The following is a 6,822-nucleotide window of genomic DNA, read 5'->3' on the forward strand; positions in this document are numbered from 1 at the left end:
ACCTTGTTGTCTATACACTAACAGTTTATCTTTGTATGAATATCTCCAATCCATTTTGTCTTAAATATCAAGATTTCTATTGAAGATCAAAAACAAATACAACAAACCAAGAGTGCTGCTTTGTTTTACAATTGTTTTATTTGTTCATTTATTTCAAAACACGCAATTTACCCATATTATCCTTTTAGTTTTTATTTTTCTGTAACAGTTATTACTCAGATTTTTTTCCTTCTTAAGAGTCTCAACTAGAGTGAAACTAAAAGTCCTCCACAGGCTCTCCGGCTTCTGCAGTGGGAGGAGGGAAGAGAGGCTTTCTGATCAGACGCAAGTGGGTTTGCCTCCCCTGTTTCTGGGTGGTGGAAGCGTGTGCGTATGTGAAAAGGTTTACACCAGCTTTGTGTATGTACATGTGTGCGTTTAAGTGCAAGACATGGAATGTCCACATGGCCGGTAAATCACAGGACCCGTAGAGCAGCCCAGAGAGCTGAACATTGTCTTCTAGGTTTGGCAGCCAGATTGTCATACCTCTGATTTCTTCTTTGGTTTCAGCAAACACTCTCAAAAGGCAGACTCACCCTCTCCAGCATGTGCCTGTGTCTGTTTGTGTGTCTGTCTGTCTGTCCAAGTGCAATATAAGCCACCATCTCCAGACGACTTTGTAAACTTAAGTAAGTACAATGTAAGAGTCTTTGCATTGATTGTGGCCCTTCCTTGGCGCTGGGGACAAAGACGGTCAAACATTGTAGGACAATGGAGCCATGAAGGGGGAGGATCAGCTTGCAAACATCAGCATGGACTCCATTTTGACGTCAGTGGCAGTTTGGGGCGTTCATGTAAAGCTATGTGACATCAGTGTGGTGAAACACGGGGACGCTGTAGTGCTCCTCTCTCCCCAGCCACTCTCCACCAAACCCTAAGTGACTGGGGTTGCTCCGCCCTCACTCGGCTCATGAAATGGATGGTACAAGAGAAGGTGGAGGAGGTCAAAGTATGAGAAATGAAATGTGGAGGGGTGGGGAGTTGAGGGTTATACACTCTGACCCAGCAGCAACGATTAAGATTGGGGGGGTCAGGTGCTTGCATAGTTCTCTGTGCAAAAGCCACCAACCGGAGCCATTTTTATTCCTCGCGGCTGGTTACATCATCATTAGATTAGCAGGAAATTGTGGTGAATGATGGAAAACATGATCTTTGCAACCACAGCTGTCTTCTTTTTGCATTCCTGCGTAAGTGGCAGGAGGTGAGGAAAAGTGACAGGGCAAGGGTGTGAATTTGGCTGGTTCATAGTTTTGGTTTTGGCTCTTGGCTGGGATGGGATGACAGATGAGTGTTTCTGAGTGAGTGGGGGCGGTGGGGCAGTTGTTTGGCAGTCGCACATTACAGCTTGTCTCGATTCAGAGAGCCTCTTTTCCCATGATTTTGCTCTTCCATCCTCCCCTTCCTCCTCCCCACTGGCCTGCCCTCTCTCTACCTTTTTTCTTGTTTTGAAACTGATTGTCTTCTACCATCACAAAGACACTTGGTTCTGATTGATTAACAGGTAACAGAAGAGGGAGAGCACAGTGTGACTGGGGGTGTCTATATCAGTCCCATGGGCAACCTATTCAATCCAACTGAAATGACACACATAAGCTGTTTGACAGTAAATGCCGATGGCATTTCAGGCTAGATGATCAGTCACCACTTGGTTCTGCGGTTGGTTGGTCAGTCAGTCAGTAAGAAATGGTTTCAAATGTTTGCATGACAAATATTGCAACCCATAGTCAAGGAACATAAAATAGAAAACACTTTGCTTTCCACATTGGTACAAATGAACACATATACATAAACTGAAAAGAATGGAGACAGACATACAAGTATATTCAAGGCCACTCGGGCCTGTGTGTGTCCCTCTGATTAACTCCAAGTAAACAGCCCGTCTTTGGAAAAGCAAGACACACTTTTCAGGACCCGAGTGTGGACAACAAGCTGAGGAATGAAGATTGAATGTTACTGATTTGGAGGAGAGAAGTTTGACCTCCCCCAGCACACACTGCCCCCTACAGTCTGGATTTATATACATCAAAGAAACATAGGGAAAGGGGTAGGGTTGCAACAACACATGCACACAACCAGTGAATCCAACAGTGACGGAAATTTCTAAAAACAAAGACCCCTCCAACTCCTAAAACCCAAATCATCCCACCTTTTTTCTTGTTTTTTTTATAACCAAAATAACCCCCACCCCTTCTCCACCCATTCCCAAGTCTTTCCATCCTCCACCATTCCCCACAAAAATCACAGGTCATTCCTGTTGGTTTCTATACAGTTATACAATATCCATGCACAAAAGAAAAAAAGTGCACCTTCTTCTCAATAGGAGGTGCTGGTCTTTAATATTCTAAGAACATCAGGAGCACTTGAACACACCCAGAAACCTTCAAAAGTAACTGTGAAACTTTTTTTTCTTTTTTTTTTTTTTCTTCAGAGAAAAGACAACTTAAAGGCAGAAGAAAGCTAACACTGAATATAAGATTATTCCTCCTTTGGTTTAACATCAAATTTTTGGTTTATAATTGAGTTCAAATTATATTTGCTTCATTTCTTTCTTTTTTTTCTTTGAATGTAGCCATCTGTGAGAGAGCTTTGAACTAAACATCTAAAGCCCCACTCTCTCTGCTTTTGCCTTCTCTTCTGTCTGTTCTTTTCTCAGCTAACCCTCCACAGAAACATTCACAATGTCTTTTCCTTTATGAAAACAGTAAGTACATGCCGTAGCAAAAACAAACAAGAGAACGTACGAGAAAAATAAGCAAACAAATAAAAGGAATTTAACAGTATAAAGCTTCAAGTCACAAGTTCCAAAACTAACTATCATAGTATCATAGTTTCATAATCATCGTTATCATTAGCAGTATTATTTTCAGTTTAAATTACATAAAGTTTACATGAAAGGTTTTTGAGGTATTTCAGAATTAATTGTCAACACACGCCTACCAAGTCTTAGCACTAGCCAGGGGGAAATGTTGACTGGACAGACAAGGTGGAGGGAGGAGAGAGTTTGAGTTTTTAAGCTGTCAGCGAGTCTTCCACACTTTTCCAGTGCAGCGTCTGTGCTTGCACGCAGTGGACAGAGAGAGAGACATTAAGTTTGACTGCTGCTCCATGAGTGCTTGATTCTACAGCCTTTTTGCTTTCCTCTTTCTCTGTTACACAAAAATATTTCTGATGTGAGAAAGGTAAAATGGCTGAGAGCTGAAGCACCCCAGGCAGACGGTAAAAGAAAAAAAAAAACAATGTTTTGGGGGGGGGGCTGTGAGCTAGAAGATCAACAATACAGTAGAGTAACAAACACTGACAGATTAAGGAGTAACGTATAATTTCATTTTAAATAAATAGTGTATAGAGAATGTTTTATAGACTTTCTACATGATAAAGTGCTTGTATTCTAGTGTATCAAGATGGAAAGTCAATATGGGAGAAAATGCTGACACAGCCCCCACTCTGTGTCCCTCTCTTTGGCCCCCCTTTCTGTCCATCCAATTATGGGTGCATTGTCTGCATGAGTGCTTGTTTGTAAATGTGTGCAGCTACATGCATGCATCTGCATGTCTGTGCATGTTTGTATGTGTGTGTGTCCAGTGCAGTCCCACCCGTGGTTGAAGGGAAAAGGCACTCAACTCTGTCTGCAAAGCAGCCACCTCCTCCTATGTGGCACGATGCAGTCTGACTGCGCTGTTATCATGGATGCAATGTGTCTGCGAGTATAATGTTTTTAGTGTGTTTGTCTGTAACTTTTTTGGGCAAAGAGGGGGGGCTTTTTTTGTTGTTTTTGTCCCCCTAGGCAGTTTACGACTGGTAGGCTGCAGTATCTTTGGTATTAGTGGCGGTTTCACAAACCACTCAGCTTAGTGAGGTAGCCACATTGGTTCTCACTACAAACAAATGTCATTTTGTCAGCTTAATACGTAGCGCTGAATCTAGCCATTTACCTATGCTCACTGAACTGTATACCACAAGTCAATTTAAGCTCATCTTCCTTTGGCGACATTAACTCACTGCTTACAGCAGCGTGAAGTTAGTCAGTGCCTTCTGAACAACTCCCCTACAGTGACCGTTTCTTCTCTAATCTGCACCGCTAATCTGACTACATTGTGGGAAATGCTACAGTTGCATCTTAAAACCAAACAGATAACTATTGAGTCCGAGCTGTAACCCCCCACCCCGCCCTCCAATAAAACATACTGAGTCAGCTAGGACGTTTGGAGGTCATGTTTTGTCCCCCCGCCATTTTGCCCCGTTCTTGGAGCTCAGCTTAAAGGGGGGCTGAAGAGTACCACAGTTCTGACATGAAATGCCAAAAAGAGAAAGTTTCCAGTATTTTATCCTTCTCCTCAGCAGCTCTCTGTTTTCCTTTATCCTTCTTTCTTGTGGTAATTGTCACCTTCAAGTCTGTGTTCACATAGAATGCAAAAAAAATATGTCCATCATTGTCCTCAGTCCTTGCATCCCTCTTTTCCTTTTAAAAAGTCCTTCCTTTTTTGTTTTTGATTTATCAACAAGGTGCCTTACTTATGCACAACAGAGCACAATAGTAACAAGAAATAGAAACTTTGTGTCTATGGTACTAATTAAATACCCGCATCAATATAGAGAGGAAGAGAGAAGGGGGTGGGGGGCAAGGTTTCGAGGGACAGAGGAGGTAGAGAACCAAAGAATGAGATTTTCTTCTGCTTTAAAATGTGTCCAGTTATGCATTGGAGACATTTTCTGCTGTGTTTGTATCTTTGTCGTTTGAGGTTTGGTTACTGTACGCCTTAAAATCGGATTATTTTTTTCCTGTTTTTTTTACTAAAAAAAGTATATTTTAATTCTGTTAGAGCTGATTGTTGGTTGCTATGGCACACACACTGCCCGCCATCAGTGGGGCACATTGTAGCTGTGTGTTGACCCTAGTACCATATTCTCTGACTCACATTAAGGCAGTAAGCATTGGCACTAATTGTTGTAGCATTTTAACAGCTAAGTGTGATGGTTAGCTTTGGGTTAGCTACTGAAAACCCTCATGTGGGGAAAACCAGAAGTTTAGCTTTGAAACATGTCTGATGAGAGGTTTTTTTTGTTGTTGTTGTTGTTTTTTTGTTTGTTTGTTTGTTTTTGTTTTTTTGTTTTTTTTGTTTTGTGTTTTTTTTTAAACATTGAAATGGATGAAAGCCGATTTGGTAACATATGAAGCCTCCAAAAATAATCAAAATGAAACCTCCACTGCACCTCAGCTGTGTCTGTCTCAGCTTTCTGTTACATTTGACTCTGTTGTACTTTTCTTTCGTCCTTTTTAGTGTCATTTTTCTAATTTGATGATTCTTGTCAGATTTGAATTGCCTGCCTTTGCTAAATCCCTGCATTTTCAGCATTCAGCTTGACCATCCCCCTCCTCAAGCTTCACCAGTGCTGGTTGGAAGAGGAACAACAATAGGATAATGGTTAGCTATTGATCTGCCTTCAAAGAGCTGCGAGGGCCTGTTGTGCCATGACTTCTCAGCATCTAGTGGCTCTTCTCTCCCTCTCCTCCTCTCAGAGGCCTCTCCTTCTTCTGGTTACAGGTCTATGCTATCAACAGCAGGGGGCACTGATGCTCTACATGTGCAGGCAAGACCAAGATGAAGAAGTGTGCTGCTGCTGCTGCTGCTGCTGCTGTAGTGAGGCCTTTGTGTCCCATCTCCACCGGGTTCCATGTGCTCTTCTTACATTCTGCTTTTCATATGCAGCTGTAATGTAGTTGGCTGGATGCCCGAGCGTGCTGCTGTCATCTTTTGGTTCTCAGATATTGATTTGAGGAAAAGCTTCCAGCAGAACAAAGAGCATGTCCAGACATCTCACCCGCCTCTCCTGTTGGTCAGAGAAAAAGACTCTATAGGCTCAGACTAAGAGTAACAATGACACGTCTCCCGGCAGGCCTCCGACATCTGTGCAAAAATATAACCTGGGCCTGGAAGACCTGAGTATCTGCTGCTGAGCGTCTTGAGTTTCACCTTCAGGAGGGGTCAAGGCCCCGCTCTCTCTGCCAGCATCAATTCATTTTTCAATTCATTAGTTTGCTGTATGATCAGGCTGAGCTGCTCTCTGAAATGGTTGGCCATCAGGGAATACCTTTGGCCGAGGAATGAAGGAGACTACAGGAGGAGGCGGAGGCGGAGAATTGGAGAGCCTTGTTGTTTTTTTCATAGGCTGCGTTGTTTTCTTTATGACGGCCTTGTGTGTTTGAGCAGGATCTGGCTCTGATAATAAGGCTATGTGCTGTTGTCAGATTTATTGCCGTTCTTTCGCCCTTGTTGCTTCCGTGTGCCGGCATAGAGGGGATGTGAGTAAGGAGGCAGACACAAAGAAGGTGAGTAGAGCAAAAAAAAAAAAAAAAAACAGAAAACAGCAGGATCAGTGGCTACTTGGGTGGCAAAAGAGGAGGCTAGAAAAATGCAAATAGCGTCCAACAAAAAGATCAAATCTTTGGTGTCTCTTTGCTTCGTCGGATGCCATAAAAATTATTCTTTTTCAGCAAGAAAACAGACAAAATCAATGATTGTCCTTGTGTGAGTAATGTCGAGTGAACCTGATTTCACACTTCACCTCGTAGATTATGCTTCTTTCAGGTGAAAGCTTGAAATTTTGACTGACGAAAAAAGATGATTGCATGGCACAAAGGATTTTGGGGGAAATGGGGGCAGAGGACACATTCAGGTGGTCCAGGCCAGGAAAGGTTGTTAAAAACAGGATTCACAGCTAATTTCCCGTGTCACCTGTTGTTCCAACCTGGTTCCCCAACCCTCTGAAGGCCCTTTTCTCCTC

This window comes from Melanotaenia boesemani, chromosome 14 (genome assembly GCF_017639745.1).
Source record: "Melanotaenia boesemani isolate fMelBoe1 chromosome 14, fMelBoe1.pri, whole genome shotgun sequence".
Taxonomy (NCBI): Eukaryota; Metazoa; Chordata; class Actinopteri; order Atheriniformes; family Melanotaeniidae; genus Melanotaenia; species Melanotaenia boesemani.